Genomic DNA, 12,581 nt, shown 5'->3' on the forward strand with positions numbered 1-12,581 from the left:
GAATCTACTATAACTTATTCTCTTTTCACTATCAATATATCTTAGTGGTGTTAAGCAAAGTGCTGCTCCTGAGTTGAATCTCACAAGCTGTTGTGTACTGTTTTTGTGGGAATAGCCCACTCTGGCCCTCCCAGCTAGACACTGCAGAGAACGCTCTGAGGATTTGGGGGCTGGTGTGTGCCTATCATATCTATACATAGAGAGCAAAGCCTGCAAGGACCTTGAAGGCAATGCTTGTGTCACCAGAGGCTGGTGGGTTCTGGGAGCTGATCCACAGCAGGCACAGACAAGGCTGCTTCACCCTAAGGGCAGGTGGTGGTGAGTGGTTACACAACCCTGGGTACCCCAGGAAGTATCACAACAATAAACTGCAAAACCATTCAGTATGTCAGAATTACTTGAGATGTTCTCAGTAGTGAAGATAAAAATATTTTGAAAAAATATATCTCAATTTCTGGGTTTACTCTCCTTAAATTGATAGTTAATCCAACAAAAGCAAATACTGATCTTCTGTAAATCTCTGACTGGTAACTGACTACTGCTATTTTCTGGACTCAATGGCTAGAGAAGAATTTTATCACCAGTACTGCCTAGGTTACAGAGTAATTTACTCAGTCAAATAAGAGCTTAGGATAAGCACAGAAATGCCTACAAAAACACTGTCCCAAGACTGTAATCTACATTATTGTAATTAGAAATTAATATTGTAGCAGTTGATGACCACTCTGGTATAATAAAAAGTCTTTCAGTATTTCCATTATAAATCCTTTTTTTCCTGGCGGTGTTTAATAAATGAATAAAAAATAAAGTGATTAATAGTTGAGTCAGAGATGGAAGCTACTTTCTGATCCAAATCTGATGGTTCAGAAACAACAACAAGAACGTGATAAGCATTCAATTCTGTTTAAATTCAGACATAATAGATCGCTGAATTAACAGCGCACATACATTTTTGGAGAAATCAAACCCCCATAGTACCAACTATAACAGATTTCAGTGAGAACACAGGTGTTTGGTATGTTTGAAAGTCTGATCATAACACAATATTTCTCATGTTCTTCTACACATTGTATGTGATACTTGTTAGAAAATGCTGAGCTTTCATCCAGTACACTACATTTACAGTTTCGAAACAAAAGTATTGCAAAGTGCACTGCTTTGCTTTATTGTTAAAAATGTCACTTCTGTTACTATAGCAAATGATCCATGCCTTCATGGCTCCAAAATATGCATTTTGTCAATATTTAGTATTATTGTTTCCATCTATGTTGCAATGTTTAAAGAATGTAACAGTATAATGCACCTCAAAACTTCCTAGAGGTACCACATCAGACTGTAACGGAGGTATCTGCATGGAAAGTGGCAGGTATGATGAATTTAATTGTTCCCCCCCCACTCTTTACCAGGAGGTTCTAATAACGTTTCTGAAGAAAGCAAACAGCCAAAAGAAATTGAAAAGCAAGCTAATTAACTCAGCTATTCCCATGTATTATAGGACTTTATATCTGTAACAGGTTCATCCCCCACATATCAGATACCTGCAGCACAGATGCCTATAATGCGGTGAGACAAAGTGTCAACCTTAAATGGATTTCCGTGTTTCGTTTGTTTAAGACAAGAACCTTCATGAAGAATGAGCTAAAGGAGAGGGGATGATTAGAGAAGTCAAATGGAGAAAGAACAGGGTTCCACAGGCCCTGGCAAACCATGTAATCCAGGAGTAGTCAATAGCGGGACTGCCAGCCAAATCTGGACTGCCAGACATTTATGAACAGACTGCAAAAATCTTTTTATTTAATTATCATTGTTATTATTTTTGTATTATTTTCTCTGGACCTTTACAATATTTTGACAAAGAAATTTGGATCTTGACAAAAAATAATTGATTCCTCCTCCTGTTATCTTATAGCATTCTGTTGTTTTGAATGGTCCACTTTAGGGGAGGAAGGTAGGGAAGAAAAAGAAAAAGGTGAGTTATATGTTGGGAGCAGGAGGAAAAGACAACCACAAAAACCTTTCCTTTCATTAGGATTACTTTCAAAGATAAACTACCTATCATGCAAAGACATTATAGTATCTTTTCCTCCTACTCCCAACATATAACTCACCTTTTTCTTTCCTACCTTCCTCCCCTAAGGTGGACCATTATTGCTATAGTTTGTAAAAAAAAATCAGTGTAGCAGCTGCTGTGGGAAGCAATATTCCCATTTCACATCTTAACACAAGATAAGCAATCCAGTCATTCAGAAAAATACTTCACAAGAGATCAGTATATAATACGCGAGCATATTCCTTTAAGAATTTAAGATATCTTGGAAGGAATGAAAACATCACAAGTTGCTTAGGTTAATATAGGTGCTCTTTTCAGAAAGAAGACTACACCTCTATCCCAATATAACGCTGTCCTCGGGAGCCAAAAAAAATCTTACCGTGTTACAGGTAAAACTGTGTTATATTGAACTTGCTTTGATCCAATGGAGTGCGCAGCCCTGCCCCCCCCCAGAGCACAGCTTACCACGTTATATCCGAATTCGTGTTATATCGGGTCACATTATATCGAGGTAGATTTCAGAGCAGATTTCAGATTACCAGATTTCAGAGCAGTAGCCATGTTAGTCTGTATCAGCAGAAAGAACAAGGAGTACTTGGGGCACCTTAGAGACTAACAATTTTATTTGAGCGTAAGCTTTTGTCGGCTAAAGCCCACTTCATCAGATGCATGTAGCAGAAAATACAGTAGGAAGACACACACACACACCATGAAAAAATGGAGGCTGCCATACCAACTCTAACCAGACCAATTGATTAAGGTGAGCTATTCTCAGCAGGAGAAAAAAAAACTTTTGTAGTGATAATCAGGATGGCCCATTTCAAACACTTGACAAGAAGGTGTGAGTAACAGCAGGGGGAAAATTAGCATGGGAAAATAGTTTTTAGTTAGTGTAATGACTCATCTATTCCCAGCCTTTATTCAAGCCTTATTTAATGGTGTCCAGTTTGCAGATTATCACCAGACACACATAAGAACAGTCCTTGCCCCTAAAGAACTAACTAGTTGGCTAAACCAATTAGCTTAACTAAATTGATAAAAGCTATTTTTAAACCAAGAGTGTGTCCATACAGGGGTCTGCATAAATTTATAGATGTTTAAAGATGCACCCCTGTAACTAAGGGTAAGTTTGTGCGTAGACAAGGCTTCACATGAATAAGTGTTTGCAGGACTGGGCCATGATACACCAAGGATAAGACCCACTTGGAAGAAAAATAAGTTAAAGTTAACACCGTCTCAAATTTCCTCCACCAGTCTTTTCTATTAAGTAACACTGAGATAGAGATGGCATGTGACTCCTGTTCACACAGATATGTTGTGGAAGGGTATGTCTACATCTACAATTTTGCAGCGCTGGTTGTTACAGCTGTATGTAGTACAGCTGTATAGGGCCAGCGCTGCAGAGTGGCCACACTTACAGCAACCAGCGCTGCAAGTGGTGTTAGATGTGGCCACACTGCAGCGCTGTTGGGCGGCTTGCAGGGGGGTTCGGGGAACGCGAGAGCAAACCGTGGGGAAGGAGACCTGCTTGCAGGGGGGGTTCGGGGAACGCGAGAGCAAACCGCGGGGAAGCAGGTCTCCTTCCCCGCGGTTTGCTCCGGTGTTCCCCGAACCCCCCTGCAAGCAGGTCTCCTTCCCTGTGGTGTGCTCTCGCGTTCCCCGAACCCCCCTGCAAGCAGGTCTCCTTCCCACGGTTTGCTCTCGCGTTCCTCGAACCCCCCTGCAAACCGCGGGGAAGGAGACCTGCTTGCAGGGGGGTTCGGGGAACACGAGAGCAAACCGCGGGGAAGGAGACCTGCTTGATTACCAGAGAGGCTTCCTCAGGTATGCTGGGATACCTGCTTATTCCACGGAGGTCAAGAAAAACGCTGGTGAGTGTCTACACCTGATGACCAGTGCTGGATCACCAGCGCTGGATCCTCTACACCCGAGGTTCGACCAGGTGTACGGCCAGCGCTGCAAACAGGGAGTTGCAGCGCTGGTAATGCCCTGCAGATGTGTACACCTCCTAAGTTGCAGCGCTGTAACCCCCTCACCAGCGCTGCAACTTTGTGGTGTAGACAAGGCCGAAGTCTTCACAAGGAATATGAGTGAGACGGGTGTGGGCCTGACAAGTGTTTCCAAAGTATAAAGGGACTGAGGTGAGAGAGGGAGAAGGAAATAACACAAGCATTGAGGGTGGCACCATTAGTGGAGTGAAGGAAGACAAAATAAGATCCAAGATGTAGGCCAAGATGAAGTTGAGCCATGAAGGCAATGAGGAGAGTTTAAGATTTTATATTGCTTCCTAAAATGCACTTCCTTATTTTTCTAGCTTTTTAGAAGTATTTATCAGAATGACTAAAGCATGGCAATAACTTTACTTTTAAGCTTTTTAAATTTTGCTTCTTTGCACAGTTGCAAAGCATCAAAAGACAGGTAACTCCCCTCTTGTATCACATTATATAAAGAGATCCAGCTCCTTAGGTACACTCCTAAGGTAACTGACAAATATTATTTATGTTAGTACACAAGACAAGACATTCCACAGGATTAATGTTATAGACAGGTTTGTACATAGTATTTAAGCAAAATCCTGATTAAAATCCTACCATTGGATTATTAGTTACATATAAGGGATCTATAGTTGCATTTAATCTCAATATCTGACTCCAGATCATAAGATGAGACGGGCTGGCACAAAACTTTCAGATCCACTAACTGAGCGACACTTCTTAAAGTATGTAATTCTTTGATCAAGTGACAGACATTTACGAGCAAGCCTCTACTTGTTGAAACTGAAGCATCACCACTAACAGTAGAAGTTTAACACAGATCTGTCAATCAGTTCTGAAGGTAGCAGAATTTTATTAGGTCTTGAAAAAACAAAGCTGAAAGGCTAGGGAAAGATTTTCTATACTCATAAACTAGTTAAAAGTTTAACTATGACAAATATTTCCCTTTGGATGATCATTTCAAACTTTTGGTGTTAAGAAGTTAGGAAACAAATGTTCTCCTTTTATCATACTTAAGACTAAGAGCTGCAAATTAGCATACTGAAATAATGCTCTCTCAAATAGAATATAGTAGAGAGAGATCAAATATGGGCAACAAGAATGATCGGGGCACAGAAAAATTCTCACACAAGGAGGAACTGAAAAGATGTACTCCGTTTACTTTAAAGACACAAACAACAAGGAACGTGATGAGAGCTTATAAAAAACTACAAGTGGTAAAAGTACATCAGGATCTTCTATTCATCTCAGTACAAGAAAAAGGGACACTCAATGAAACTGAGAGGTGGCAAATTCTAACAGTAAATTTTTTCATACAATACACAATTAGACGGTTGCACTCAGTGCCCCAAGATAGAGGCCAAGAACCTAAAAGGATTCAAGAGGATTAGACATTTATACAGAGAAGATTATTCAGTTATAATAGTAAATATATATTTTTAAAAAGCTCTGGAAGGTATTTGAACTGTCAAGATTCAGAGCATACACTAATCTCTAATTTCGAGGGATTAGGAATAAAATTCCCCTGGAGGCAGGTTATCCCACAATTACCTGCTGCAGGTGTCTCTCTCTCTCTCTCTCCCTGTAGCAGCTGGTACTGGCCACTGGTCTGATCCAATATGGCTATTACGGGAATGATTTAAACCCACAAATGTAAGAAAAGGACCCTCCCCCCAAAATCTGTAAAGCATTCAGTTCTACTCAGTTACTGAATTACACACTTTTAAAATATATACACATACACACACACAAAGACTCTTTCACTGTTAGGGTGGACTTCTGTACTACTCAATAATCAATTTAAACAGTTTCCAATTTAACTCAATGTCTTCATGTTGCAAGAGATCTTTGTGCTCTAGTCATGAGAACAAAGAGCTGTAAGCACAGAGGATCCTGAATCCTACTCCCAGGTGAGCTGCTGACATTATTTGACTTCCTGGTGTAAGTCTAGCTGCGGGGGGGAAGAGAGAGACGCAGCACTGCACTAAAAATTAGAAGCTGCAGCTAAGGTGAGATTTCAGATACAAGTTACAAAATAAGTTTTGCTTAAGCCTGCTTTGCTATTTTGCTTTCTTTTCTTTTTTCAAAAGATTACAATAAAAAGTACACAGATTGTGTACTGGCCTATGCGTGAAGTGTGATGTGGTGATCATTCCTAACAATCATTAGCACTCAAAACCACCATTACAATCTGTATACTTTTTGGTAGACCAGGTCTACACTATAAATGTATCTCAGTATAACTATATCACTCAGGGGTGGGAAAAATCCACACCACTGAGCTATGCAGTTATACCAACCTAACCCCAGTGTAGACAGTGCTATCTTGATGGGAGGGTTTCCCCCATTGACATAGCTACCGCCTCTCACGAAGGTGGATTAACGATGCCAACAGGAGCAGCTGTCCTATCAGCAGAGCAACATCTTCACGAAAGCGCTGCTGCTTTTTAAATGTGGACCTGCCCATAGTCTTTTACATACATGAAAATTCAAATTGTTCTCTCATCCGCAAAATTTCTCTCATCCACAAAAACAGTCCTGTCAGGTCACAGTACAGGTATATTGGTAGATTAACATGAGAAATACTGTGCAACTGTGTAGCAATTTCCACCAAAGGATTTAGCAGCACATTGAGAATTAAGCCTCACACATTCTTGTGAGTACCTGGGCTGTAAAAATGAGAAGAGTGATTAAGTGACTTACCCAGTGTCACAAAGTTGGTGTTAGAGACAGATCTGAACACAGACTTCTTAAATTCAGGTTCATAGAATATCAGGGTTAGAAGGGACCTCAGGAGGTCATCTAGTCCAACCCCCTGCTCAAAGCAGAACCAATCCCCAGAGATTTTTTACCCCAGTTTTCCTAAATGCCCCCTTCAAGGATTGAACTCACAACCCTGGGTTTAGCAGGCCAATGCTTAAACCACTGAGCTATCCCTCCCCCCAATCTGACAGATCTAACCCCAAGACTAAGCTTGCTGATTACTTTTCTGCATCTGTTCTGAAGAGAGTGTATACCAGTCTCAATAGCCATTTGGAAACCTACACAAATACGTTTACATTTACACAAACATGTTAGAAGTATGAAAGCTTCAGTTCTAGTTATATTTTTGTAACAGTTTTAAACAAGAGTTTGCCACAATAAATCCTTAACTAATGCCAACAACAAGTACGATGTATTTGTAAAGGCTGTCTTGTTTTACCCACTGGTATGAACCTAGAACTGTATCACATATGCAGCAGTTTTTTCTTATCTCAAATGAAGGCTAACTTTGGTCTCAAGGCTCTGATAGTCCTGCTGAAATTAATTTAAAGAGATGAACTAAAACTGCTTATTCTACAATTGCATCAGAATATGTAATATGTCTACACACAAAATTTCAAGCTGTCTCCTAACAGGCTCAAAACCTGAGAAAACAGCGCAGCAGCAAGTCTGTGCATCTATTGTAAGATGACTTATAAAAATAATTCAAGTCTTTCATATATGCATCTCTGTAAGTCATCCAGTGCCAGGTATACATGATTACAACACCATCATCTATGACTCAGCAGGGGAACCTGGACACATAAGGAAATTCATTTATATTAACAAATACAACCATAAAAAAATTAAGCCAGAGTGTAACTAAGAAAAAGTAGTTCAAGATTTCCAAACTTAAAAACTGTGTTTCTAGTCTGACCAAAACATATAAAGTTGGAGGAAAATGTCAACCCACTCCAAATGCTGCTAATGCTGTGCCCTGAAGCAGATTAACATAACTCTTAGTGAGACTGTGTCAAAGTATAAAGAGATACAGTTGGTGAGGTAATATTTTTATTGGCCCAACTTCTGCTAGTGAGAGAGACAAGCTTTTGAGCCAGAGTTCTTCTTCAGTCTCGCACCCTAATAGAAATTGGCCCAATGAAAGATATTACCTCACCTACCTTGTCTCTCTAATATCCTGGGACCAACATGGCTACAACAACACTGCATACATCAAACTATAAAGAATTTAGTATCAGTTCTTTGGGAAGCATCAGGAATAGAAACAAACATTGATTGTAAACTAAATGTCCTCCTTGCCCACATGAAGACCCCATGCAAGTCAACATTTGAACTGAATTACCAATTACTGCCTATCACACCAACTTCTCAAGTCATAGATACTACAGACTTGATTCACTCGGCCAGTGATTAGTATGTGTATGTACAAGAAACAATCACATAGTGCTACTACACAGAGAGTGGTGCTGAAGTACAGTAGAACAGCAGAGTTGCAAACACGTCAGGAATGGAGGCTGTTTGTAACTCTGAAACGTTCATAACTCTGAACAAAGTGTTATGCTTGTTCTTCTAAAGTTTACAACTGATCAACTTGATACAGCTTGAAACTTTACTGTGCAGAAAAAATACTGTTTTAAATAAAACATAGAAACAGTTTCCTTTTTAAAAAAAACTTCCCCTTTATTTTTAGTAGTTTATGTTTAACACAGTACTGTATTGTATTTGTTTGGGAGGGGGGGGTAGGAGGGGTCTCTGCTGCTGCCTGATTGCCTACTTCTGGTTCTAAATGCCGTGTCTGGTTGACTGGTCAGTTTGTAACTCTGGTGTTTGTAACTCTGAGGTTCTACTATAGTAAGTTCTCAATTGGTTCAATGCATTTCAATGTATCAATTACAATTCTAGTTATAGGAAAATTATTCTCTGAAGGTACATACACCCCAAGTGCATTCCTTTGAATATATTATACTTTCCGATATTCTGCCAAGAGTAACCATTTCTCCTTTTAAGGTTCAGACAATGCGATCCACTGAGTTTATTTACATTTGGAAGCACAAGAGAACATAACTAACGATAAAAGTACCATCTACTCATCCTGACAGTTACGCTGGCATTGAATTTCTAATTGGGAAATAAACATTTGTACTCTGGTTTCATACACAAGAGCTTCAAAGCAGGAAAACATAAGTCAGTGAATGTAAGTAAAAGGAATTCCCCTCCCCTTATGTAATACAAGTATAATACTTGTCCACTGAGAGTGGTGTTAATGTTCATAAAGTGCTATGAGATGTACTCTTCTATACCACCTTTTAGTCAAATAAATCAAAGCTTAACACCTCTGTGTAAGGTAGATAAAGTTATTACCACTAACAAACTCATATCCAAAATAGATGTAAGGGGAAACAGAAATACAAAGTGTTATTTACACACCAGAAGTGATTGCATTTCAGTGGTGCTGTATGTGCAGTTTGCCAGGCACTTCAGATTTATCATATTATGCTGTATTGGTTTGGCTACTAGAAAGAAAAAGAAACAAAGCTAAAAAATGCTGTATTGCATTCCCTGGGCCCAAATCCAAATGTGGTTTAAATGGGTGCAAATCCTACAAAGTTGAGTATCAGAGGGGTAGCCGTGTTGGTTTGGATCTGTAAAAGCAGCAAAGAATTCTGTGGCACTTACTTATAGACCAACAGAGGTTTTGGAGCATGAGCTTTCGTAGGTATTCACCTACAAAAGCTCATGCTCCAAAACCTCTGTTGGTCTATAAAGTGCCACAGGATTCTTTGCTACAAAGTTGATGTTTTATTACCTTCCTATGTATCTGTTATGCTGATAGCACTTTACATTTCTAGGCATCTTTTGCCCAAGAATCTCAAATTGCCTGAAAAACACATGAAGTCTCACACCACTTCTACGGTTGAGGCGGGAGTCATCATACATTCCCTTCTGTGACAGAGGGAAAGTGAAATGCATAAGCAAACAGCATGAAAACCCCATCCCACCAGCAGTGGGAATGTACCAGAGGGACAAGCATGCACATTGCCTGCAAAGTACTCCAAGTTCGTTTAAGATGGGCAATGAGATAGCCATGAGGAAAAGAGTTGGGCTGGGGTTCCCACAACTCACCATGGGGACGGTGCAATGTCCTGTGGAGTGGAGGGGGCCCCGCCACTCACTGGTTTAAAGAGAGACTCTGCAGACAGCCATGGAGAAGGAAACTAAGCCAAGCCCCGTGGGCTGAAAGGGAATCCTACAACTCAGTACGAGGCAGAAGGGGAAGCTGCCTGAGATGGGCGTAAGGGGAGCCCTGCAGCCCAGCACTAGCGTGGGAGCACAGGGGAAACCTGGAGGGAGAGAGTGAAAGGGGCCGCAGGCCAGCACTGGGGCAGGTGGGCAGTGGTGCTGGAGGGCTACAGTCCAGCCCCCCGCGCTATGGAGAGGGTGGGTGCTTTAGCCCAGCACTGGGGCGGGTGGGCTGTAGCTCAACTCTTGGACAAGTACAGGGAGCCCTGTGGGCGACAGGGGTATCAGCCCAGCTCCCGGTGGAAGGGGCCGGGGCATGGCCCGTGAGCCCAGATACTCACCACACTGCCTCCGGTGGCTCCTCACCTCCGACAGCGGCAGCTGCCCGCCGGCTCCATTCGCGTCGCAGCCCGACCCGCTCAGCGGCTCCTTCTGTTTCCTCTCTCCGGCCCCGCTGCCGCTGCCGCCGCCATTTTGATCCCGAGCCCTAGACGGGGGGGCGGGGGAGAAGCGCCAGGGAGCCTGCGCGGCGGCGGCTCTGCGGCGCCTGGGTCACGTGATTCGCCGGGGAGGGAGCGGGAGGCGGGCGGAGGCGCTGGTGGAGCCGTGGGCTGTGGGGAGGAGCTGAGCAGGGGAGCGGCGCGGCGCGGCGACGTGGAGCGAGAAGACGGGGGGATGTGGGGCGGGGGAAGCACCCTACGGGTCTCCCGTGGGCCACACCCGCCCTCCGTGGGGTGTGGGCGGCGATGTGCCCGCCCCGCACCGAGAGGCCAGTCACAGCACCGGGGTCACCAGCGTGCGCGCGTCCCGCCGCTTCGGCTGTTCCCCTTCCTGGTCCTGGCGTGCTCAAGGTACCAGCTGCAGCCAAGCATGTGAGCCCGGACAGCGCACCTGAGGAGATGCTGGTTCGGGTGGCATCGTTACTGTACAACCTTCAGTTCATTGCTTTTCCTGGTACCTCCCGCATTTTGGGCGCCACACTGGGGCAAGTTACAGCAGTGTCCCTCTTACAGCCGTTTTCTGGCCCATTTGAACACGCACATGTAATTTACACCAGGTTTGAACTGAGAGTGCCGTGGGAGTGGTAGCTGCTTACAAGAAGAGTTAATTTAGCTCCTTTTTTGTTTAAACTTCCTGTGAGCTTGTTCACAGATCACAAGCAAAATTCTGATCAGTCAGATTCCAATTTAATTGGAGTTACTGTGGATTTATGCTGGTGTATTCTAGATCTGAGCCTCTCCCGACTTCTACTCGTCTAGCATTATTGTATTAGACAAGGTGGGTGAGGTAATATCTTTTATTGGACCACATTTTATAGCAGCCAAAAGTATGCTGGCTGTGTTTCATAGGAGACAAAGGTCAGAGCAGGTCTAGATCAGTGGTTTTCAAACTGTTTTTCTGGCAACCCACTTGAAGAAAATTGTTGATGCCCGTGACCCAACGGAGCTGGTCAGGTTTGCAGTGTGGGAGCATCTCGGGGCAGAGGTTTGGGGGGCAGAGGTGAGGGGTTCAGGGTGGGGCCAGGAATGGGGTTCAGGGTATGTGGGGGCTGGGGCGGGGGGTTGAGGTGCAGGAGGGGTCATGGCTCTGGGCTGGGGATGCAGGCTTTGGGGTGGGACCAGGGATGAGGGGCTTGGGGTGCAGGAAGGGCTCCGGGTTGGGGGAAGCTCGGTTGGGGCATGGGCTTACCTTTGGCAGCTCCCAGTTAGCAGCACAACAAGGGTGCTAAGGCAGGCTTCCTGCCTGTCCTGGCACCATGGACCGGGCTGCGCCCTGGAAACAGCAAGCAGCAGATCCGGCTCCTATGCAGAGGCACATAAGTGGCTCCAAGCAGCTCATGCCCACAGTCATCCCCCTCCCCCCGGAACTGGCCAGTGGGAGTGTGGAGCCAGTTCTTGGGGCAAGGGCAGCATGTGGAGCCCTGTGGCCCCTCCACCTAGGAGCCAGACCTGCTGCTGGCCACTTCTGGGGTGCAGCGCAGGGTCAGAATAGGTAGAGACTAGCCTGCCTTAGCTGGGCAGCACCACTGATGGGACTTTTAACGGCCCAGTCAGCAGTGCTGACCAGAGCTGCTGCCACCCATTGCCTTACATTCCATGACCCAGTACTCGGTCACTAGCTGCAGTTTGAAAACCACTGGTCTAGGTGATATGGTAATAAAAATGCCAGAGGCCCTTTTTATGCTGCAAATCCTGTCATTGCTAGCTCTGCTGCTACTGCAACATTTATTTTCAAGAAAACTCTCTGTAAATAGATGCAACCAGAAAGGATCAAATCATATTAAATCACTATAGTCAAGAGATGACTTTTCCTTAACTCCACAGAAGCTACAAAAATGTGCCCCAAAGAGTTATTATTGTGTGCGGGGGGAGGTGAGGGGGTGAACCACTTCATCAAACCTGATTGCGTGTGGCCCACAGCAGAACCCAACACCATGTGTTGTAAGGAACAAGCATCTTTCTGTGCTGCAAAAATAACCTGCATCTGGGAAGGTTTTTCAGGGTGCATGGAACTGGATTTCATACACATGCCAA

At 43.7% G+C, this 12,581-nt stretch overlaps 1 protein-coding gene across 6 annotated transcripts in view; it reads right to left on the reverse strand.

The window, feature by feature from the left end:
- The window catches only part of BTBD7 (BTB domain containing 7), a 113,999-nt gene extending 103,475 nt beyond the window's left edge, over positions 1–10,524 (reverse strand). For 4 of the 6 annotated variants that reach the window (XM_050953217.1, XM_050953214.1, XM_050953218.1 and 1 more), the window contains exon 1: positions 10,389–10,524. The gene's annotated coding sequence lies outside the window, so the exon portion shown is untranslated. Of the gene's footprint in view, positions 1–9,234; positions 9,321–10,388 lie in introns of all 6 variants that reach the window. The other 2 variants (XM_050953215.1, XM_050953216.1) reach the window with 1 other exon arrangement.
- Positions 10,525–12,581: the final 2,057 nt, after the last annotated feature.

Source organism: Gopherus flavomarginatus, chromosome 5 (genome assembly GCF_025201925.1).
Source record: "Gopherus flavomarginatus isolate rGopFla2 chromosome 5, rGopFla2.mat.asm, whole genome shotgun sequence".
NCBI lineage: Eukaryota > Metazoa > Chordata > Testudines > Testudinidae > Gopherus > Gopherus flavomarginatus.